This window comes from Ailuropoda melanoleuca, chromosome 1, assembly GCF_002007445.2.
Source record: "Ailuropoda melanoleuca isolate Jingjing chromosome 1, ASM200744v2, whole genome shotgun sequence".
In the NCBI taxonomy this organism is placed as follows: Eukaryota; Metazoa; Chordata; class Mammalia; order Carnivora; family Ursidae; genus Ailuropoda; species Ailuropoda melanoleuca.
In genome coordinates this window covers 85267670-85293296 of record NC_048218.1, presented here as the reverse complement: position 1 = coordinate 85293296, position 25627 = coordinate 85267670, and the positions used below count along the sequence as shown (strand labels likewise).

Below are 25627 nucleotides of genomic sequence, written 5' to 3'. Positions count from 1 at the left end.
GACAGTTTGTTTACGAACACTTTTTATTTTCTTTTTTTTTGTGGAATCACATTGCTCCTGCTTGGGATAAGACTACATTTCAGTTGTTTTGGTCACCCCCAATTTTATGTCTATATATAGATATGTGTCTATATAAATTTATATATAATATTTTGCATGGAAGTGATTATTTTATTTTGTTAATATTTTATGTAAGGCCATTTAGGTTTTTTGAGTTTTTCACCATTATAAATATTATTATATAAAAATACTTTTATGCTTCCATTATTTTCTCCAGAATTCTCTAATTTGGAATTAGGATGTGCCCCATTTAATATTTGCAGTCAAAAGTATTATCTTTTCTTTTATGGTTCTTCATTTGAATACCCACTTAGAAATAACTTTCCTTCTTAAACAATCATATGTGTTTTCTTTAGTACATATTAGTTATTTGTTTTATATTTAATACATACACAAGAGAATGAGTACTGTAGTGGATATTAGTGTTATTTCCACATAAACCATTTCGTAGGGCTTATGGAAAAGATTTGAAACTCTGGTTATATGGAGGAAAAGCTTTTGCGCATCTGAGGCATTCAAAGAATGCCATTGAAGCATTTAGTTTTGCGAGCAGGGAAGCAGTAGCATACAGTTTGACTCTGTCTCTCTTGTATGCTTCTCAGTACAACCTCTCTTCCTGCGTATCCCTATGTAAATATCCTATTACTCAAGGCAGAATGTGTTAAAGCATGCATTTTGCAAGTTAATTCATTCTTTACAGTGCTGAGTGGGAAGTGGGTTCATTGTTTTCATGTAGTACTTTGCAATAGAACTTTCTGCAGTGATGGAAATGTTCTATATTTGCGCTATTCAATATGATGGCCGCTGGCTACATGTGGCTACTGAGCATGTGAAATGGTTACTGAACTGAGGAACTGGATAATTTTATGTAATCTAAATTGTGGCCAGTGGCACTCTTATTGCACAATACAGCTTTAGTGGTTTTACCATTATTTGAACTATTGTAATAGTTTATTAAACATTGTAGATATTTACCCAGTTATTCAAGTTCATTTCATTGAAGAATAAATATTAGTTGGTGAGGAACTTATAATTTTGGAATATAAGAAGAAGAAAGATAAAAACTACTTGTGCACTGAGAGTAATTTTTTATATTTTCTTTCAGAGAAGAGGATTGAAAATGTCCATGAGGAAAGGTGATGATAGTGTCTTCATGGAACCCTTGGGTAAGATTGATTGGCAAAGAATAAGGTGATCTGGGTTTTAAAATCTGGCTTCGCAACAACTAACCTATTGAGTAAGTCAATTTCGGTGGTCTTAGTTACTTGATATGCATGATAAGGAGGTTGGAATAAATAATTTTCTTTGTTCTCACGGTGGATAAATTGTATGAACCTCTTCTGTTTTATATTTAGAATCAAATATTACATTTTCCTTCATACCTCAGTAATGTGTATAAGCACTCAGTGCCAGAGGCTTGTTAGTGCTAAGTATTTGTTGAGTGAATGGCTTTGCTCAGTTGTCTACTTGAACCAATAGTTGCTTTCACCATCCATTCTTGTAGCTTGCTATTTTCCACACCCAGACTTGGGCAAGGTTTTTAAACACAGATGGTTTTGATGTAGGAGACATCTTTTGCTACAGGGAAGTAGAGGGTCATTGGCACAGCCCTCTGCTCTTGAGTTGCTAAAAGGTTCTACTTCCAGAGATGGCCACGGAAATGTGAGATTCCAGAACTCAGCTGACCTTCCTGAAGGGAACTCCTCAGGATGCACCTAAAGGCCGGGATAAAGTGCACTGAGGTGACAATGGGAAGGCAGGAGAGAGGCCAGAATATAACTAAGACTTAACTTCCTGATACCTATCATATATGACTTTTCCAAAAAGGAGTTTCTATACCTCAGCAATATTGACTACTTTTATCACTCAAGTCCAGAATAATTAAACTTTCCTTCTTTTATATTTTGAAGCATTATTTATTTTGCTTGTTAGATATTTAATATTACCTTCTTTGGGATATAGTTAGTTTTTAATGTGATGATGCATTTTTAACCCAGTGAAACTGTTAAATTCATAAGGACAAAGGCACAAATCTTATTTCTGGCACACAGTTCTTTGTATCTCACAAACTCCAGCCCAGTGTAATCTATTCTTCCACACCCAAGATCAAACATAGGGGGAAACTGTCTAAACAGGAAAGTATTGTACAGACATTGCTGGTTGTTATTACAGTAGGGATTGATGTTGTAGGTAATTTAATAATTACTCTTATTTCTGTTACATACTCTCCTCCAGGAACTTAGCAGCTGGTTAACATTTTTCTGAGTTCACTCTGTAGATCTTCCCAGAATTTCTAGAATTTCAATCCTACAAAAATGTCTAAGGAAAATTCATTATACTCTTCCCTGAGAAGAGATAATATTAAAAATTAATGACCATTTCAGTCCTCTGGGATGTAATATAATTCAGGGGAGGGGAGGAGGTCTGTCACTATCCTTTTCAAGGGCAATTCACAACAACAATTTGAGTGATAAGTCCCTGAATCTTGATGTTCTCCTCCCCATTGTAGAATGTGAGTGTTGACAATGACTCCTTTTAAAAGTAGCGATATCTCATTTGAAATTAGTGAATCTGGTTGAGAAGAAAAAGGGTCAGTGTGTGGTAAGAGTTAGATAGATGTTCATATCCTTTACTACCATGAATTCACAACTGAAACTGTACCTTAAAGAAATAGCTCAATAGAAATAAAAATCTAAGGGAATGAATATCTTACTTATGCCTTATCAATGATAAAAAGAAGTTGGAAACAATTTAGATACCCATTACTAGGGAATGCTTAAAGAAATTAAAGTATACTAGCCAGAAAACATGTTAGATGTTAATTTTTAGCATTTTAGAGCCTGTATGCATCAATGTTTATGCCATAATGTCAAGTGGAAAAACAGCAGAATGAATATTTGTACTTAAGTACATGAGATGTTTATATATGGGCACTAACATTCCCCAAATAGACTTGTTTCATTGGACAGAAGGTTTATAATATGTAAAGAACACAGCCTTGGGATTAGAGCTAGGTTTGAATTCCAACTCTGCCCCAAACTGACACTGGCAAATTATGAGCCTCTCTAAATATTAGTTAGATTTTTGTCCTTATTAGTTAAATTTTTTTTATGAAAATTAAGCAAATCCACTTAAAGTGCCCAGGGCATACCATATTTCCCTTTTCCTTACTAACTACCTGAGACTTCCCTAGGGTGGGAAAATTCACTCAAATTGATTGATTCTGATAAGAATTTCAGTATTCTTGTTTTTGACCCAAGTAAGAATTTTTAGAAGGCAATTAGAAATTAAGTATTCAAGGATTCCTGGGTAGCTCAGTTGGTTAAGTGTCTGCCTCCAGCTCAGGTCATGATTCTAGGGTCCTGGGATCAAGCCCTGCATCAGGCTATCTGGTCAGCAGGGAGTCTGCTTCTCCCTCTGCCTTTACCCATGCTCATGTTCTCTCTCTATATATAATAAATAAAATCTTTTAAAAAATGAAATTAAGGATTCATGTGATAGCTCTTCTGTAATCTTTATATTTCAATGGATTTCAGAAGAATATTAAATATCCAGGATTGGAGGTCAATTTCTATATACAATTGAAGTATAGAACTCAGAATGGTATATTAATTTGTGATAGTTAGTTTTATGCATCAACCTAATTGGCCACAGGGTGCCCAGATTAAACATAATTTCTGGCTGTGTTTGTAAGAGCATATCCAGATGAGATCAGTATTTGAATCAATGGACTCAGAATTGAATTGCCCTTCTCAATGTAGGTGAGCATTGTCTAATCCCTTGAGGACCTGAATAGAGCAAACACTGGAGGAAGAAGGAATTCATCCCCTTTCATCCCTTTTTCCTGCCTCAATGTTTGATCTGGGATATCTCATCTCATCTCATCTCATCTCATCTCATCTCATCTCATCTCATCTCATCTCAACTGGTCCTTGGACTGAGATTTACAGCATAGGCCCTCCTGGTTCACGGGTGTTTGGACTCAGACTGAATTACACCATCAGATTTCTTGGGTTTCCAGCTTTCTGATGGTAGATCATAGGACTTTTCAGCCTCCATAATTGCATGAGCCAACTCCTCATAATAAATCTCTTTCTCTTTTGATAGATAAATAGATGATAGATAGATAAAATTGTATAGATAGATGACAGGGATATTAGATAGATATTAGATAATTAGATAGATATTATCTAATAGATGTATGTATATAATAGATAGATAGATGGATAGATATCTCTGATGACTTTTGGTTCTCTGAAGAACATTGACTAATACAAATTTTGGTACCAAGTGTATGGAATTGTTTCTCTAATCTAATTGGGTTTAAAGATGCTAATGACTCTCTTTCCAGGAGTGGAGAGAGCACTGATAGACCATAGCATAAACTGTTTATAGATATATGCAAAATATCTGCATAAATAATTTATTTATAAGAAGCAAGGAGCAAGGTGACATAGTATATGGTGCATTTGAACATTTTTAGGAAATTAATGAATATAATGACATTGAATAGCTGTTCCTCATATTGTTGACAAAGTAGCAACAGAAAAGGATGAGCTCAGGGATTTAAATTCGCAGCTCGAGCACTGCACAAATGACCTAAGAACTACTATGTATGCCTGGAAAGACCCTTATCACCTGTAGCTACAAGGCTGAACTTGCTGAAGATAAAATGTAGAAGCCCACCCTACAATTTGCTAAATTATAATGCAACTTGAACTCTCAGCCTCATAGTGTGTCGACCGTTAAAGTGAGGACGTGTAATGGGCAAGAATGGGATCATAAGCTGGGATGAGGTCATGAGTGAAGACTACTGAAACTGAGGACATTGAGTCCCTAAATTCTGGCGAGTCTTCTTTACCTGTGGAAGAAGTCTCCCTACCTCTAGCAGAATTGGCCTCCTCACCCCCTCACTCCTCACAGTGGTATTCCCACCTCCAGAGGTACTGGCTTGGCCATCCACAGTCCTACTGGTCTTTCTGCCTCCACCTGACCAGATTAACCCTACATTGCGTAGGAAAGCTGTAATAGGCTCCCCTGAGGTAGTTGCTACGCATGACAATGCCTACTTTCCTCAGGACCCTCCCACCACCCCACTCTGCTTCTGGGCCTGTAACTAGATTTGAGTCCCAGCAGGTCCCCCAACTTTAAACTGTGTAACCAGTGAGAAGGTGTATTGCACTCCAAAAAACTACCTGAGTTTTCCAATTTATACAGACAGAAATCTCAGGAATGTGTGTGGAAGTAGATAGTAAAGATGTAGGATAATGGTGGAAAGAACATGAAGTGGGATCGGGCTGCACTTATTTTTTTTTTTTTTTAAGATTTTATTTATTTATTTGACAGAGAGAAAGATAGCCAGTGAGAGTGGGAACACAAGCACGGGGAGTGGAAGAGGAAGAAGCAGGCTCCCAGTGGAGCAGGGAGCCTGATGCGGGGCTCGATCCCAGGACTCTGGGATCACGCCCTGAGCCGAAGGCAGACGCTTAACGACTGAGCCACCCAGGCGCCCCTCGGGCTGCACTTATTGACACAGGTTCTGCATTTAATGTTGTAATTCAGGGAGTTAGAAAGGACTCTGATAGCTTCTTTGGTTGGTTGGCTGAAACATCGATCAAAAGATGACCTACCATGAGTGAGTTGGAAATGCCAGACGTGATTTGTAGAGGAAGGGATCCAAAGGCTTAAGGAGATTAGAATGTTAGAGTAGATTTATCATTTAAAACCTACTTAGCCAAAACTAGGAGGGTCCAAAAGACAAACCTTTCCCCAGTCCTGTAAGGAATAAATTTGTAAGGGGAGCCCTGGCATCCTTGAAAACTCTGTGATTACTCTTCTCTGTACACCAGAACTCACAGTGGGAACTGCTATTACTGAATTGGGAAACTTAAATGTAATGGCAGTAATTGGATCTCAGGATGGAAGGGGCCTAGTGCTGGCACTCAACCATCAAAGGCAAGATAGATGTGGTTACTATATTGGACATCAGAGTCAAAGCCACAATCAGAATACTCTGACTCATGCAAATCTATGGCACTGGTTAATTGATCATGGTGTCTCTAGAAATGAAATAGATAGAAAGCTTGCTAAATTCTTACTTGGTCTTTACAAGCAGAAAAGTTCTAGGTCAAGTACACAAATCTAACCTGAATCATAAGAACAGAAATCCATGTCCCTTCAATCAGTTTCATGCTTGAGCCAGTTTACATACCCAGAAGAACTTGAATGAAGGGGAGGCTGGGTCCCCTTGATGTAGGAGCCTGGTATACTACTGAAAATGTATACTACTAATCATTCTCCGAGGCATCAGGCTACAGGCCAAAGGGGCCTATGGCCTTTTACCAGGGTAATCTTATACTGGGGAAAAGGAAATAATCAGGCCTTTGGGGGACTATTGGACACAGGCTCTGAACTGACACTAATTCCAGGAGACTCAAAACATCACTGTGGCCTGCCAGTCAGAGTAGAAGCTTTTGGGGATCAGGTATTGCTGGAGTTTAAGCTCAGGTCCACCTTGTAGTAGGTCTGGTGGATCCCTGAACCTATCCTGTGATATTTCCCCAGTTCCAGAATGCATAGTTGGAACAGACATACTGAATAGCGGGCAGAATCCCCACATTGGTTCCCCGACCTATAGAATAAGGACTACTATGGTGGGAAAGGACAAGAGGAAGTCATTAAAACTGTCCCTCCCTAGCAAAATAGTAAATCAAAAGCAATACCACATTCCTGGAGGGATTACAGAGATTAGTGCCCACCATTAAGGAAGTGAAGGATGCAGGGGTGGGGTTTCCCACCAAATCTCCTTTCAACTCTCCCATTTTGCTCATGCAGAAGACAGATAGATTGTGGAGAATGACCAGAGGGTTATTGAAAATTAGCCAGGTGGTGACTCCAGTTGCAACTGCTTTAACCAGAAGTGGTTTTATTGCTTGAGCAAATTAATATGTACCCTGATACCTGGAATACAGCAATTGATCTGGCAAATGCCTTTTTCTCCATCTCTGTCCATAAGGTCGGCCAAAAGCCGACCTGGTAAAGCCAGCAATACACCTTCACTGTCCTACCTCAGAAGTACATCAACTCTTCAGCCTTGTGTCGTGATTTAGGTTGCAGGATCTGGATCTCCTTTCCCTTCCAAAAGATATCACACTGGTTCACTACATGGATGATAGCATGCTGATTGGGCTGAGTGAGCAAGAAGTAGTAACTACTCTAGACTTATTGTAAGACATTTTTATGTCAGAGGGTATGAAATCTAACTAAAAGTCATGGGCCTTTTATCTCAGTGAAATTTCTGGGGGTCCAGTGGTGTGGGGCATGTAGAGATATCCCTTCCAAGATGAAAAGTAAGTCGTGGTATCAGACCTTTTTACCACCCCAAAAACAGGCACAGAGCTTACCATGTTAACATGTTTGCTCAGGAGAGTGATTCTGACTCCCAAAAGGAGATTGGACTGCCACCCCACAGTGGAGGTAAGGAAGAGTATGTCTGGGATATACAATATCCCTTAAGGTGTCTCTTAGCATTGCCAATCCCATGATTAAGATCAATGGAAGATTACAACAACCCAAGCCAGGCAGGACTCCAGGAATAAGGATTAGGGTCACCCTACCAGGTAAAGAACAATGACCAGTCGAGGTGCTTGGTGAAGGCAAAGGAAATACAGAATGAGTAGTGGAAGAAAATAGTTATAAATACCAGCTATGACCATATGACCAGTTACAGAAATGAAGAATTTAATTTTCATGAATATTTCCTCCTTATTTTGCTATGAATACATTTATGTGATGTGTGTATACATATATTTGTATGTGTATGTTTTTTGTATCTATTTGTGTGTATATATGTATATATTTGTTTTCTTTCCTCTTATTTCCTTATCATGTAACTTTACATGTAACTCATGTGTTAACTTTATATCATAGCATTTAAGTACTGCTAATTTTTTTTTTTTAATGGTTAAAACCGGGAATTTTTTTTTTTTTTAAAGATTTTATTTATTTATTCAACAGAGATAGAGACAGCCAGCGAGAGAGGGAACACAAGCAGGGGGAGTGGGAGAGGAAGAAGCAGGCTCATAGCAGAGGAGCCTGATGTGGGGCTCGATCCCATAACGCCGGGATCACGCCCTGAGCCGAAGGCAGACGCTTAACCGCTGTGCCACCCAGGCGCCCCTACTAATTTTTTAATTTTAATAACTATTGCTAATTTTAACTCATAGTATTTAAGTGATAGGATGTTGAGGAGAATAGTAAACGTTAATCAGGACTTTCTCTTCTGGGAAAGGGGTTAGTGAATTTTTGGTTGTACACAGGATAGTTGTATCATGTTAGGTGGAATTTTGACCTTGTTATTATCTTTATTCAAAGATTAAATATGGTTTAAGAAGATGCATACGGGTACGAAGTTGGCAAGGAGTGGACTTAATGATTGTTAATTTTGTGTGTCAATTTGGCCACGAGGTGCACAGATAAACATTACTTCTGGGCGTGTCTATAGGAGTCTTTCAGGTGAGGTTAGCATTTGAACTGGCCGACTCAGTAAAGTAGAATGCCCTCCCAGTGTGGGTGGGCATCATCCAATCTTTCACTTCTGTTTCACTGAAGGACCCTGACTAATCCATCCTGATCTTGACTATAAGCTAGCGCCCTTTATGTTTGTTTTCCCCATACTGTTGATGTCAAATTCTGGAACATGTATTTATACTTTCCATAACCTCTGGGAGTTCCTTTCTCTGGATGCAAGGAAGGAATGTCCCCCAAATACAAGGCAATTTCAGGATAGCTAGAAACTCACTATGTAGTATATTTGAGTGTTTAAAAGAAATTGCTCTTAAAAATGAAAGAAGAGGGGGATGCTGCAAACAGTGACCTTTGCCACTTATTAGGGGCCAGAGAGGACAAGGGAAGATCAAGCGAGAGGATTAAAATTCTTTGTCAAGTGAAGCTATTCCTTGTACCACTGCTTAATTACAAGAGGAAATTAGGAACAAGTGCATGTATATTACTGCATGTATTAATGTAGAGTTTAATTGATTTGGAGTAAATTAATGGCTGCTTGCAATATTTCTGGCAATTTGTTATAAGCTGTGTAATTTTAAATTGGTTTCTTGAAAACGCCGGATAAAACATTTTAATTCACACATTGCTTTAGGAATTGATTTGGGGATAATAAAATATAATGAAATGTTTTACCTTAGATGGATGTAAGTTCTATTTGTTCTGCCATTTTTTTAAAAACGTGAATGCAAATAATGAGTACACTGCTAGGATCTTTAGAAGAGCTGTAATTGTTTGTAAGTTACTCATCTCGCTCTCTCTCCATTGGGCAAACTATAGCTATTTTAAAATTCTATTTTCTTGAAGCAGTAGAGAACAAGGAAAATTCTCTAGGGCTTTCCTCTTTTATCCAAGAAAAATTATATGTGAAATTGAAAAGCAAGGAGGTATAAAAATCTGGCAACTCAGCAAAGAAATTATTATAAAATACTAGAAATTGGGACACTTGCATTTGGGCCACTAAAGAGAAGTTTCATGAGTTCTTAGCTGGTTTGTGGTAGCAACAGAATTCCATATGACAAACTGTGAAATAGAGATGTCAGTGGCTTTTACCTAATGTGAAAATTAATGGCAAGTAATCTGGGAAAAATGAGAGTTATTCTTTTAAGATAGTCACCTGAAAATAAAACAATGGTGTTGAAATTAGCATATAAGTTTTTGATTTTTCAAGATTATTTTCCTGCTCGGACAACATGTACCTGGGAAAAATTCAGGCAAAAAGAGATCTGGGCATTTGAAATCCCTCAAAGAACATACAACCCCTTCATGTTATGGAAAGTGGGCTTCTCTCCCTTCCTTGCTAGCTAGGTGCTCACTTCCTGTTGGCTTTCTTCATTACAACTGAAATTTTCAGCTTTCAGAAATAGTCATCCACAATTTCCCCGTTCTCCTTTTGAAAACTTCTGTTGACATTATTTTCTTTTGTGACTGAGCAGGCTGAGTGACTGAGTAATGGAACCTAGAAATGATAACTCGTGAATAGCTTATGACCCAAATATTCCAGAATTTGTCCTCAAGTTACCACTGATATTACTACTGACAAAACAATGCATTTTTTCCCCAATGCTTTGTTTTCCCTTTCTGTGACTGTCCTACATTTTATGGGATTTTTTTTTTTCTGGGTTATCTACCTTCCTCATGCCAATTCTTATCTCTTACATTCAACTAGAAAGCCTGTTCTAAGAAGAGCTTTTCCTAGCTCTGCCTCCCTTCCGCTTGCTTTCACTGCAGGTTGCTCTTCTGTTATAAAGTTAATCACATTACATATTGCAAAGCTTTACATATGAGTTTGATTCTCCCATTAGACTTGTGAGCTCCTTGAAAGCAAAGACGGTATCGTGGTCTTCTTTATAGCTCTTTGTAGCTTAATTACATTCATGAACACAGTAGGTACTCAGCACATGCTAACTTATTTAAACTAAGGTGTAAATGATTAATAAAGGTTATTTCTTACATTGGCATTACATTTTAACAAGTGGGTATAGATTTCAACTTGGAGACTTGGGGAATTATTAAGTAAAAACACAAGGTCGTCTTATTTTGGTTTTAATCAGAGGAGCCATTTTGGCACATCCAAAGTAATATCACAAAAGCTCTTCCTATTCTGTCTACCTCTAAAGCCATTTGTGGATTTCCGATTTTGTTTGTTTATTTCTGCCCTTACTTTCTAGTAGTTTTAAACCTGGTTGTTAGCTGGAAATGTAGAGACCTTTTGAGAGTAGGGGTGGGTCTTCTCTTTTATCCCCCTTTTTATTTGTATTTGCTTCTCTTTTTTGCAAAAGCTTTCTCCAGTGCTGTTTGGCTTCCTCACTGCCACCCTGCTAAGGTGGTTGGAAAGATAATCTGATCTCATTCAAAAAAATTGAAGTTCAGAGAGTCTGACTGCTTGAATTCATTAAGACTGAAAACCCAGAATTTTTATCCTTACTCTTCATTATCCAAATTCAGTTCTCTTTCATCCTAAAATAACCTTACACAGCATATCCTCATCTTAGGATATTTTCTCAGTAAACTTAGAGGTCAAGCACAAAATATTAGCACTATGAGATGCTCTGGTTCGTTAACACTTTATCACACTCATCCTTCCGTACTTAAAATCTAAGAGATGTTCATGTCCATCAGCAGAAAAATTCCATTTATTTAAGTTTAAATATTTTATTAACTTCATCGATTGGTCAATACAACTGATCACCTTAGGTATTCTTAACACATTAACATAGTGGTTAAAATAACGATAATCTGTAGGAGTGAAGATTAAATATGTTCACGTTTAACTTTGCCATAATCCACAGAACCATTTTGGTATGCTTAGTACCAGATAAATTTATATGACAAGAGTTAAATTGGACCATCTGTGACATATGCCTTCAGAGACGTATGTTATAAATAACTGCCTTGAATTTTCAAGGTCCATCCCTAGAAGGCTGTTAATAACTCCTGTGCTTTCATTATCCTTCTGATTAAGTAAGTATCACCATGTTCAAAGGTAGACTCAACTCAATCTTAGCAAATGGAGATCATTAAGAGATTAATACATATGTACCACCAAATATCCTTCTCATGTATACAGAAAAACCTCCTAATATCCAAAAGAGACAGATGAACCAAAAGATATCAGCCACAGCAAAGATAGCACCACAACCCCATATGCGACTGTCTTCTTTCTATTTCACTGGCATCAAGAGCTTCTAAACACTGAACATAGCACTTCTTCCTCTGCTCCAGTCAGAAGCTGGAGACTGATTTTCAGATGTGGATGCTGAACTTTTCCTACCTCAATCAAGCATATCTATTTTAAGCCTTTCCAATCTGGCCAACCCACTGGTAACACAACTTCTTAAGTGTCGCTTCCCCATAAGTGGCTTGAGCCTGATGATTCCTTTTTGCTTTCTACCAACAACTTTATTTGCCTTTTGATGTCAGCCCTACTCAGCTGATTTCATTTTGGAGTGCAATTCTCTGGTAGTTTCAGAGTCCTTTCTCTTTCCTAGGCATTTGACATTGATCCCTTTGTCCAATCCTCCTACAGCATTCTTCCTCAACATTATTTAGAGATCTCTTGATGGCAATGATGAAAGCCTAATCCAGGCTAGCATGAAGTAGAACAGCATGTCCCCACCTGAGGAATAATTAGCACAGGGATGTATATTGCCCCTGATATTTTTTCGCTTGTCTCTGCTTCTCTTTTTACATCTGTTTCTTTTTTCTTTCATATTGAAGCCTTGATTTCTGTTTTCTAGTTGTGACAGCAGGTAGTTCTGTGTTCATTTCTCGGAATTCATCACTTCTTTTCAAGCAAGCAACTAAAACAAGCAGGAATCTCCTAGACATATTCCAAATTCTCAGAGAAGAAGGGGTTATTCAGCTTGGGTCAGATGCCCACCCCAGGGCCGATCAAATGTAACCAGGGGACAAGGTAATATTATACTATCAGGGAAAACCTGCAGTAACCATATGGATATAGATGGGTTTGGCAGGTTGAAGGGGAAAGGGGGTAATTAATAGTTTCCAAAAAAAAAAAAAACCCCACAAAAACAAAAAACAAAAAAACAAGACAGTCTTCTATAACACTTTTCTCTCAAATGCTACATAATTCTTTCAAGAATCACAGGGCTTTCCAGTCTGTGTTAAAAGTAACCAAAAATGAAGTGGTTTGATGCTACTTTGCTTAAAATCTCTGCTAGGTGAACTTTTAACATCTATCTAGCTTTCTGAAAATGAAATATTATTTCTTGTGTTCTCAGCTCTTATATTTAGCTCAAGAACATAGCTTCCTCGGCTAGCATTTCTTTCTTTTAGACAGAAAAACAAAAGTTTGCTTCCTGGCTGTCCCTCTCTCCCTCTGCTTTACCGTCCCCTCTTAATTGAGGGAAAGTTCTAAAGAAAGCTGGTGGTCATTACTGGTGTCAGCCTTGCCACTATCTCCTCACTTAAGGGTTACAGCCTATTATAATTACACCGTGTCACTCTATGCTCGTTTCCCCCCTTCTAACGAAGGCTTCATTATCCCAAAAGGAATATGTTATATGAAGTCTACACTTTGCAGTTTGGCCTCTTACCAAAGATTAGACTTTCATGAGGCCCTGGGGCTGCCAGGGGTTCTTTCCTTTGATCTTGTATTCTTCAGTAGACCCTGTCCATTCCCTTTCTGGAAACTATTGTCTGATGCAAAAGTTTTAGTCATGCTATAGTTGTCTTCTACAGATCATTGGGTGAGACAAAAGCAGCAACAAACTCACAAAATACTAATTTAATGATTGTTGATGGACTCTAGTGAAAATAGTTCAACTTGTATTATGACTGAAGTCATGAAAACACATTCCTAACCCGTCTGGAAAAGTGTGCAGTTGGCTCTAGTAGATAATAAGCATAGAATTAATTATTAGAATCTTCAAGTTCTAAACTCTTGATAAAACAAAGATGAATTCAGGCATGTGTCAATTTTCTGATGTGTTTTGGTACAGTGGCTCCCAACTTGGGTGTATGTAAGAAAACACAGATTCTAAACCTTCACCTGAGACTTACTGAAATGAGAATCTTTTGGGGAGGGATCTTAATGCTTCTCAGATCTTGATTGTCAGTTAAACTGGAAATCACTGATTTCTATTGCAGCTGTACTCTTTCCTTTAAGTGAATTCCAGGAAGTCATTTTACTCACAGATGTGTGACACTGGCAGAGCAGAAGTCAATTTCTCTTGTAAATCTGGAGAGTTCTCTGGTGTGTCCCCATAATCCCAACCCGAGGTAGTTTTACCCTCCACATTCCTCTTGATTTCCACTTGGCATCTTTTCAGAGAATCTTCCTGCATCAGGTACCTATCCAGGCAAGTTTAAGAAGAGAGACAATGGCTCTTCTCCACACCTAAATCTGGGCTGGTTTGAGAGGGGAGAGCCATACTCCACTTGGCTGCAGAGTCTCCAGGAGACAGAAGTGAGAGAAGCACCAAGTGGTAGGAACTGCCGGTCTTCTAGACTCTTGGGTTTTTTGTTGTCTTCAGTCTGACCACTTGCATTCCTACATGTAGCTTCAGCCCCGCCCTACTCCTTAAGACCAATCTGATCTTGGACATGAATAAAAAAGGAGCTTTAACCCAGACTTTAGGACATCACTTCCAGCCGAACATTGATGCTGTGATCTGACTCTGATAACCAGGTTTCAGCCTCCCTCTGCACATCAGAGTCTCTATCTTGGCAACCTGCCCGATACTTCAGTCTTTCCAGGTCACATTTTTCAAAGAGTGGTATGGAAAATCCTTCACTTGGATCTTGTGTGGTACCTATCAAAAATACAGGGGGATGGGCTAAATGGGTGATGAGGATTAGGGAGGGCACTTGTTGTGATGAGCAATGAGTGTTTTTTTATGGAAGTGATGAACCACTAAATTCTCCTGAGACTAATATTATACTCTTTGTTAACTAGAATTTAAATAAAAACTTGAAACAAACAAAAATACAGACTAGGAGCCTGCATCCGGGTCCATTGGGTCGGAATTTCTAGGATTGGAGTCCAATAAGTGCATTTAAAAATAAGTGGACAGTCAAGACTTTATCTTGAGGGTCTCTCAGATTCTTTGATATAGAAATCCTGGAATTCTATACATGTCTCTGCAGCTTATATTTCTGGTCATTTTCATTATCCTCTGACTTTTGTGTGGAAATGTAGTATAGCACAGTATTTGTCCATTTCTCTTTTGGCAGAGACTTCCATAAGATATCACCCCTAAATTTGGTTGGGGGTACATTGTGCATATACAATATTTGGTTGCAGTACATTTCAATGTGCTAATCAAAAAGATGTTTGGGGTGCCTGGGTGGCTTAGTCGGTTAAGCATCTGACTCTTGATTTTGGCTCAGGTCATGATCTCAGGGTCGTGAGATCAAGCCCTGTGTCAGGGTCTGTGTCAGGCGTGAAGCCTATATAAGATTCTCTCTCTCTCTCCCTCTTTCTCTGCCCTGCCCCCCTGCCATTCTCCCTTTCTCTTTCTCTCTCCAAAAAAAAAAAAGTTTTGTACTGTATTTTGGGAAAAAGTAATTGTGTTTCCAACTATACCCACCCAGAAACATTACAAAATGCAACTCGCTCAATGAAGGGCAATTAATTTTTATTATTATCATAATTATTTATTATCCTCATTAAGAGCAATTAATATATATTACAAATACTAATTTAAATGACTATAATAATAATAATAGCAACATCTGGAGTTTCCAAGGCACCTGTTCTTTAAAAGTTCCAAATAGCATGAAAAATAATGAGTTAGGTTTTATAAGACATTTTCTAGGCATTCTTCTAGTTACTCATTTATAAGAAATGTATATTCACCTACATGCTACCTATGTGGTAAAGGAATTGTTCTGTCAAAGCTGAATATAGATTAGAAAGTTAGGATAAGGGCTTTATTTTATATTTGATCAAATAGTTGTAAAATACCTTGACAAGCACTAGTAAGAACAAATGAAATTATGTTATTGCAAAACAATCAGATCTGACTTCAGCAAGCCCCACTTGCAGCAATATTTAACTTACACAGCAAAGCTAACATTTCTGCAAAATATTCTTTGCACCAAAGCTAACATGAGTTAGAATTGGTAAATCACAATAGGCATTCAACTATAAGGCACAAATTAAAAGTGATTTATCTAGAGGTTTTAAATCTGAGAAGGAGTTTTAAACTTGACTCTGTAAAGGATGTTCCTGTTTTTATGAATGCTAATTACCAAAAATTATAACATAACTCATCTGCATTGTCACTGAACTGCACAGAGAAACTCACATAAATTTTCTCCCTTAAATGAGTGTGTTAGTGTAGCATGCAACAATACCAGGAGTGAATAAGGCTAATTTTTTCAAATAATGGTATTGAATTATAAAGAGAGATGGTGAGATTCTTCCAAATCTATTTGATAAATTTGTTAATAATAATAATATTTCAAGTATGCCACAAAGTAATCTCTTTGTGGCTGGGTTCCATCATATCTACATGTTATATAGATATAATACATATGACTAGAAATAAGAGTAAATAGGCAGATTTTTTTTTTGATAGAGTAGAAATGGTTTTCCAGGAGAATTGGTAGAATCACATATAATTTTTGTAATCTTTGATAAGCACCATTTTTCTGCACTTGAGATAATGTTTTTTAACACCTAGTATCTTTTGCAATAGGATTTTCTTCAGCCATATAAGTCAGAGACCCCTACTTGAAATGACCATATTACTCATGAATATCTATATTATGATATTCAATGCTTTAATTAAAGGGGGGGGGTGAAAAGGGAGAGTTCCAGAAAAATTGATGTATGTTCAAAGGCCAGCAGGTGCACTATGCAAATGAAAATGAATCAAGTCTGAAAGAACATGGCCATTGCCCATGTAATGTCAAATCAGCAGTCCCGGATGGTGGCATTAGTGGAGACCTCCCCATTTATTTATCTATTCATTCCTCAAGTATTTATTGACATCTGCAACATACAAGGTACTGTGCTGGCTGCAAGGGTTGCAAAGACAAGTAAGCAGTTTTCCCATCAAGAAGCCCATAGACTAGAGGGAGAGACATACAAATTGATACTTGAGCACCAGGTGGGACATATGATACAGCATCGTGACTGAGCGCAGACTTCAGAGCCACACCACCAGTGTTTGAATCCCACTCTGTCATTATTTAACTGTATGACCTTAGGGAAGTTATGTAATCTCTTTCCTCAGTGTCATCATCTGTAAAATGGGAATGTCTCTCCCAATGGTTTACTGTGAAAATTACATGAATTAATATGTGGAGCATATTTATATGGTTGAACCATATTAATTAGGTTGAACCATACAAAATTTTCATTTTTGTGGTCAAATATTGTAGAATAACAACTGACCATGAAGCATTAACAAATTGAATGTCATCAAATGTAAACATTTCGACTCATCAAAATACGGCATTCTGAGTGTGAAAGGCAAGCCACAGACTGAGAAACAATGTCAACAGTGGTGAGGCACCACTGATGGCCTTGAAAGAGATTCAAAAGTTTCATGTGATTCATCTACCAAAGGCAGGCAGAGAAATTGTCCCACGTAATGTCACCTCCTTCAACCCAAGGCAAACAGATCAGTTTTGGAAAGAGTCCCAAAGTCAGGAACACAGTGACAGCTTCTGCATTAGAAATGTGCAGTCCTTGGGATGCCTAGGTGGCTCAGTCAGGGTTAAGTGTCTGCCTTTGGCTCAGGTCATGATCACAGGGTCCTGGGATGGAGCCCCGCATTGGGCTCCCTTCTCAATGGGAAGCCTGCTTCTCCCTCTCCGTCTGCCATTCCACCTCTTGTGCTCTCTCTCTCTCTTTTTCTCTGACAAATAAATAAATAAAATCTTTTAAAAAAGAAACATGGAGTCCTTTAGTTTGCACTATCTCTCTTTCCATACCTGGTGTGTTGACAGTTAGGTAGTAGCAACCAGGGTTTTGCCGGCTTGGCCAGCAGCTTGAACCTAGACAATCTCATCAGAGAGCAGGCTTTTACTGGGGTCATCTACCTGAAGGACCTGCACATTTGACCAGCAGCTGTGATTTGTCTCCCTAGTTCGAAGTCCTAAAGAGAGGTATATTTAACCTACCAGCCTTAGTTGTCCAAGTTGGTAGATGAAATAGTTAGGTCCATGGGCAATAAAAATAAAAGTCAGCAAAAATATAACAAGGCTCATCCAGGAGAAGAGTGTCTAGAGTTCTGAGAATGGCCTTGAGTTCTGCCCACAGAGCGACAGGACCCCTTCCATTTTCAGTTCTGCATAGCTGATGCTGAGGTTGAATAGTCAGAGAGGGGGGCCAGTGGGTACCATTACATTTTAGCTTAGCTAAACTATAGTGAACTAGGCCCACATTTTTAGAAAGAAAATTTCTTCCCACAGAGATAGCTGCCACTTTTCCATGTAAAGACAAGATATCACGGATACCATTCCATTTGGCTAAGAAGCTTTTTGAGCCCTTCCCACTTTGTTACTGGGTCTGAGCTCAAGTACTCCAGAATGTGAATTTCAGGTGGGAGTCCTAAGGCCTTCATTTGTCAGATGTTCACATGTCAGCTGTCCAGAAAAACCCAGAAGCAACCTAATAGCTGCTTTTCAAAACAAGTATCTGGAGGCCATGTCAGGGAGATAGCCCCAGGGGAACCTCCAGATAGATTCTGTCTCCTTTTGCCTGTGAGTCCAATGGGTTAAATCATCAGTCATAAGGACTTTTTGCTCAAAGGAGTCATGAGGACTGTGTGGCCTCAAGGTGGAAAGAGCTACATTTTGCTGAACAGCTTCCCACATACCCTCTTGCACTGGGTCCTTCTCAAGAAATGTTGACTTGCAGGTTAGCTGATATAAAATACCACGTAGAGGGGTGCCTGGGTGGCTCAGTTGTTGAGCGTCTGCCTTCGGCTCAGGTCATGATCCCAGGGTCCTGGGATCGAGCCCCGCATCGGGCTCCCTGCTCCACTGGGAGCCTGCTTCTTCCTCTCCCGCTCCCCCTACTTGTGTTCCCTCTCTTGCTGGCTGTCTCTCTCTGTCAGATAAATAAAATATTTAAAAAAATACCTTGCAGAATGTCCAGATGAGGCATATGTTATGTCTAATACCCAAAGAGTACAATAAGGGTTATGCTTCTTTTTGAATGATGGAGGTTTGAAGCAAGAATTTTCCCTGGACTTCCAGAGAGCTTGGGCATCATAAGTCTACCCATGCAGTCTCAAGAAACTTTATTTGGCAAGCACGTCCCCGAATATTGTGTTGTTAATATCAGCCCTGCTCCCCTCTCCAACTGCTAGGAGAAGTCAGGGCTGTTGCGACCGAGGCTTCTGATTCTCTGATCAATACGGCATTATCTGGATAAAAGCTTTGGGTCACTTGTGCTAAACCCTGGCCCACCCACTAGTGTCAAAAGATAAGGGAGTAGGTATTTCTGGAGAAGGTGAGTTGGGAAACTGTATATGCCTTGTCACTACTTCTCTACATACTGCTCTTTCTGAAATGGAGGATCCCCTCCGCGCTTACGGGATAGTAAAGCACATAGCACCTTAATTCCTCTACATTCAGATGTAGATGCAAAAACATTATTAAAACGTTTAAAAAGCCCCACTCACAAGGCTACTGTAGCTTTCTTTCCCCACTGTGAATCCTGCCCAGACCCCATTCCTGAATCTGGGTGTCTTTTACTTCCAAAGGTCTAGTAGGAGCATAACTTGGTTGCCTGTCTGCATCAGAGTTAGAATAGGTTGCGTCTCTCCCCTCCCCAATCCTTGGCTCATTCTCTTATTATCTAGTAGGCCACCATCATCAACATTGTAAATCCAGTGTAGGAGAGGAAATGCCTAAGTAATTGTCAGGGCTTCATGTATGCTTTCCCATGTGTTATGCCCCCTCAAATTCTATGTTGAATTCCTAACCCCTAATAGTTCAGAATTTGCCCTTATGTGTAGATAGTGACTTTCCAGGGATAATCAAGTTAAAGTGAGGTTATTTGGATCGGTTTTAATTCAATATGACTGGTGTCCTTTAAAAAGGGGGAAATTTGGACACAGAGATACACAGAGAAGGAAAATGATATGATGAGACATGGGGAGAAGATGGCCATCTAAAAGCCAAAGAGAAAGACCTGGAAGAGATCTTTCCCATAGTCCCCTGGAAAAAACAGTCCTGCCAATACCTTGATTTTAGACCTCTTCCAGCCTCCGCAACCATGAGACAATGAATCTCGGTTGTTTAAGCCACCCAGTTTGTAGTACTTCGTTACAACAGCTCTCACAGACTAATAGACCCTGGAAATTTGACTTTCTTCAGAAAATCTCTCCAAGAGTGCCAAACCTCCCATATCATAGCTGATCCCCATTGCAAAATAATTCTTGAGACCTTTCATTCTTATCTCCAAATGAATCTAAGGTTGGCATCATAGACTATAGGAAGGAACTGAGCCTTAAGAGATAATCTCCCTTAATCAGCGTTACTTACCCCAGCCCTCTTGTCACCCAAGTGAACTAGCAGAAATTTTTTACAAGTCAGCTGTTTTCTGCCTCAAACGGTCAAAAATTCCCCTCCTTTCGTGCTCCAGGGAAGCATACATCTCTAGCTGTTATTGGAAAGGGTAGAATCTTCTTACAGTGGTGTGTCAGAGACTTCAGTACCAGATGAATAGAGAAGTGTACCTCCCAGAGGAGGGGTGACAACAACTGGGATAGCTGTCACTGAACTTACCTCTGGGAACTCCTTCTGTACTCACTTCCCCACTTCTGTGTCATTAACAAGCAATAAAGTGGAGGCCATTTATTACCCACCAGAGTGTAAATTTTGTTTAATGTCTCTTACTGATTTCCATGGACTTGCCTTATACCCATTAATAGACCCACAAGCCTTCATCCTTCCTGTTGCAGAAAGCCAAGTCTTTGTCAACATCCCATCCTTGTTGCCCTCTACCTACTTCAGGCTCCTGTTCTTCGGGATTGTTTGGTGGCCTTAGCTCCACTTCTTGCAGCTCCTTCCTGTTGCTCTTCCATATTTTGATCCTCTGGTATTCATTTAAATTTGTTTTGATTGATATCCACAAGCATACATTTCATCTTGAACATTACTTCGACTGAGTGTTGGATGTATAAGCACCATCTCCCTGTAAATAATTTTGCTCTTGATCATTATTTGTAACTCCCTATGAATCATGGCCTTACTTGGTCTCTTCATTATACAGTTACGATGATAATATTTCTTTGTAATTAAAATCTTTGGTTGGATACATTAATCTCATCATCAATGATTCCCTTTAAAGTAAATGTATAACAAATAATCACTTTGATGCTATTAGTCACTTCTATATATTATTGTTCTTCTTAAGTTTTCCTCAACATCAGATGTTGACCTATGACCTGATTTGCGGATAATTTCCATATTTCTTCTCCCTGCCCTATGAAGAACTATAACTACAAGCAGTATTTTGTAAGGGGTGTGTGTGTGTTTTAATTGCATAGTTATCACTTGGTCTAGAAATATGTGTTATAGCAAGGAGCGGAATTTATTTGTCAGTGAGTGACTCTGGATAGATGATCAAGTTTACTAAAAGACTCTATGGGCTGTTTATTGATAGCTTTGAGTATATCTCTTAGCTTCTAAGTGCAATACTGTAATTTTATACTAACTAACATTTTAATTTTGACATAATTATAGATTCACATACAACTGTGTAGCCTTTGCCCAGTTTCCCCTGGTGATAACATTTCTCAAAGATACAGTACAATATCACAGCTAGGATCTTGATACTGAAACAGTCAAGATACAGAACAGTCTCTTCACCACAGGGATCTCTCATGTTGCCTTTTCTGTCTGCACCCACCTCTTTCTTGCCCCCCCTTCCATGCCCTGATCCCTGGCAATCCCTAATCTGTCCCTTTTTATAATTTTGTTGTTTCAAGAATGTTATATACATGGAATTATAAAGTATGTAACTTTTGCGATTGGCTTTTTTTTCACTCAGCATAAATTCTCTGGACATCCATCCAAGTTTTTGTATGTATTGACAGTTTATTCCTTTTTAGTGCTGAGAAATATTTCATGGCATGGATGTCATACAGTTTGTTTAGCCATTTACTCTTTAAAGGATATCTGGGTTATTTCCAGTTTAGGGTTATTACAAATAAAGCTGCTATGAACAGTCACATACAGATTTGCATTAAAACATACCTGGGGTTTTGTTTTGTGCAGGTATGATGAGGCCCACAGATCAGGAGACTGTGCCGTTGAAAAGACTCCTTGTTACTCATAGGTCCGGAGAGGAGAGAAGCATACCATGCCCTCAGGGTCACACAAGAGAACCCTAAGGTCAGCTGCAGAGGGAGAGAAAAAGCTGGGAAACCACAGAAAGGCCTTTATTGTAGTTTTCACCGGAAGGAATGGGCAAGGTATTTAAGCACTGACCCAGGATAGTTGTGGCTCATTTGAATGATTTCAGTGGGCTTCCGAGTGCAGAGATCACTTGATGCCTGGCCCCACAGGAGAATAGTGTCTGAAAGTGTTAGAAAGTATTAAGAGCAGCATTTATGGACAGTAGGGGGTTTGGGCTTTGGATTGGTTTGTTTGTATATGAAAAGCAGGCTTCTGGGAGACAGATTTGCTACCTCCAGAAATCTACAAACCTAACCAACCATGGAAGGGACAGTCGTTCCCCAGGCAGCAAGGCTCCAGATGTCAAAAACATAAGATACTGAAACTGGAAAACGTGGTTAACACAGCAGTGTCCCCTAATGCATGGTTTTGCTTTCCCTGGTTTCTGTTGCCCAAGGTCCAGCAGAGTCTGGAAGCAGATGATCGTTCTTCTAATGTACAGTCATAAGGTCCATAGTGCCTGCGCCGTTCACCTCATTTCATCTCGTCACATAGGCGCTTCATCATCTCACATCGCCCTAAGAATAAGGGTGAGTACAGGGCAATACAATATTTTGAGAAACCACACTCATGTGACTTTTGTTACTGCATGATATTTATAATTATTTTGTTTCATTATTAGTTATTGTTGTTAATCTAACTTGCACCAAATTTATAGATTAAACTTTATCACAGATAGGTATGCATAGGAAACACATCGTATTATATAGGTTTTGACACTATCCTTGGCTTCAGGCATCCGCTGGGGGTCCTAGAACATAACCCTTACAGATGAAGGGAGAACTACTATAGAAGGTTTTTGTGTGAACTTAACTTTTCATTTCTTGGGATTAAGTGGCCGGGACTGCAAGTGCTGGATCATATGATGCTTGCATGTTTAGGTTTGTAAGAAACTGCCCAACTATTTTACAGAACAATTTTACATTACCACCTGAAATGTAAGGGTGATTCAATTTCTCTGTACCTGTAGATTTTTAAGAAGGAAATTGTTATTTGGGTTATTGACATTTCAGGCTTCTATTTAATGTATTTTTTATTGAGTGAATGTAATCTGTAATACACTGAGCTGGAAATGATGAAAGATGCAAAGGTGAACAGGAAGATAACTTTGCTCCAGGAGCCTTTATACCCACCCCCCTCCTTCCCCTCTGTCCCCTCGCCCTTCCCCCTCCCAGTGGAAGTAAATCTGTGAAGAAGAAAGAATAAATATAGGTGGCATATGGAGGTTCAACCAATGTGCAGTGTAGGTGCGGAGGAAGGGGCCATTAATTCTGAGGGTGTCAGTGGGAGGCCTGGTGTAGGTGGCAATTTCTGAGCAGCTATTGAAGAGTGACTATAATTGAAAAAGTAAAAAAAAAAAAAAAAAAAAAAAAAAGAAAAANGAAAGGCACCCAGCATTGAAAATATGTGTGTGCTAGGAGTACCAGGGGTGCTCTGAAGGGATTGGAACTCGAGGAGCATGGCAGGAGGGATCCAGCAGTTAAAGTGAGAAACAGCCTTGAAGAAAGATCAGGAGCAAACTCAAATGACATGAGCTGGACCTTTGTTTGGTAGCTAAGGAGAAGTCGCTGAGGTGGGAGAGGGTGAGCGAGGTGAGAGACTTGGAGAGCACGTGCTCATCGTGTCATTGTGGTACTTTCTCTCATTGTTTTAAAGTCAACAAATAACGTAAGTTCCTTACAAGAGTCAGACAATAGTGGAAAGGAAGGAACAAAAATCCTCCAGAGTGTCCTTACTCAAAAATGACCATAGTAAACATTTTGTAGTATTTTGTTAAGATTTGTAATTTTGTTAAGATTTGTAATTTTGTTAAGGTTGTAATTGGTATCTGCATGTATGCATGGATGTGTACTTTTGAGCAGATACTGGTCATGCTATATGTAATGTTTATTTTTCCATCTCCAGTATATTATGTCATCTTCTTAGGTTTATAAATGCATTTATTCAGGATCTCTCAAAATTCTTTTGATTGTGTGGAAAAACCACAACTTAATCAACCCCTCCCCACTAAAGGATATTTGGGTGATTCTGTTTTGTTTGATTTTTTTTTTTTTTTGCTATTTTTAACAGTGTTCTTTTTATTCAAGCACTTTAAATATTTGGAATCAAATATAAAATTCAGTATCTGTGGTTTTCCTCTTTTCTTGGTGCCCATGGAAGAAGGAGTGGGGCATCCAGATAAGACATGCTAGGACACTCAACACCCCTTTGAATTGGCATCACCCATCAGGCGGCCTTGCCACATCTCTCAAACTCTGAAGATGGCATGGCTTAGGTTGAGTTAGAGACCTATAAGCTTGTGATTTTCTAGTTGCTACAAGGGCTACTCAAGGTCTTTTGCACCATATTGAGTTTTCAAAACTGAAATGTGTGTTAAATTATCCAGGGATCTTTTTACAAATGAAGGTGCTAAGGACCAACCATAAAAGATTGTGAGTTAGTAGGTCTGAAGTAGTCAGGAAACTATATATTTTTTCACTCTTCCCCAGGTAATTTTGATGTACAGCCGTAGTAAAAAAAGGTCCTGGACCTCTTTCTATCCTTTGTTGGCACAACTCCCTCCACTGGCTACAAGTCTATTCAGTGGTGATAGAATACTTCATGCTAGCTAGGGTGAGGCTGAGTGATGATGGCATGATCTGCTCCTTTATGAGAGGCTTGGTATCTTCAACTGGAAGGGAGCCAAACTTCCACTGACCACCAATAGGTTGAGGGCAGAGATACTTTTGAGAGGGCAAGTTTTTATAAAAAAACAAAACAAAACAAAAAACCTTTAAATCTGGGACTGGGCTTTAAAAAATATTTTACCAGCTGTTGAACTTCTGTTTTCGAAAATTATTTACTGATCTCTCTAACTGGGTGATAAAGCCTTTGACATCCCTACCAGGAAGGAGGTAAAAATGGATATCTAGGTAGACGTGACTATCTCTTCCCTGACCCCATGTTTTACATGGGTGGGGTTGATGCTGTGGTCGTGAAGGAAGACAAGATAGAAGCATCTCAGAGTAGGGGCAAAAAGGCATAGACAAGAAGGCTCAGGTGGCTGAAGACAGATTTTGCCTACTGGGTTGTTTTCCTTAGGGAACACTGTACAAAGGACATTGTCCCAAGGGTCACATAAGGAAGTCTGTAGATGTGTGGTCTCCACACCATCAACAGAGGCTGTGTCATCACTGGACACCAGACAGAGTTCCAGGGTATATGCCTTCTCCCCAAGGTTGGCTTCTTCATGCCCCTGCCGGCTCTGGGTAGAGATGCATGTTTCCTCATACCTGACTCTTGCCCGTGGTTCTCTTAGGATGAAGCTATTCAATAAATACTTCTGTCATCAATCTTTGCCCTACACCCCCAGTTCTGCCTGCTTCCTTGGATCTCTATGAAAATCTAACCCACATCTGCTCCTTCATAATGGCTTCTCTTGACTGAAGACACATTTCCTCCTCTATGGCCCAGAACCAGGCCTCCTTGCCAGTTCTGTCAGAGGGGCTGACATTCTCTTCTATGTGCCAAGAGGGGAATAGAACTTGCAGCTCCAACCTCATACTTCCATAGGAACCTCAAGCAAATTGCCTGGCTCAGGTTAATTTTCCCAGTCCCCAAAGAAAAATGCTAGCAT

At 39.2% G+C, this 25627-nt stretch overlaps 1 long non-coding RNA gene across 3 annotated transcripts in view; it reads left to right on the top strand.

The window, feature by feature from the left end:
- The window catches only part of LOC117802691, a 387685-nt gene extending 365137 nt beyond the window's left edge, over positions 1-22548 (top strand). For 2 of the 3 annotated variants that reach the window (XR_004626145.1, XR_004626149.1), the window contains exon 6: positions 1166-1503. This is a non-coding gene — a long non-coding RNA (uncharacterized LOC117802691). Of the gene's footprint in view, positions 1-1165; positions 1504-22408 lie in introns of those variants that run through there. The other variant, XR_004626146.1, reaches the window with a different exon arrangement.
- The last annotated feature ends 3079 nt before the right edge of the window (positions 22549-25627 follow it).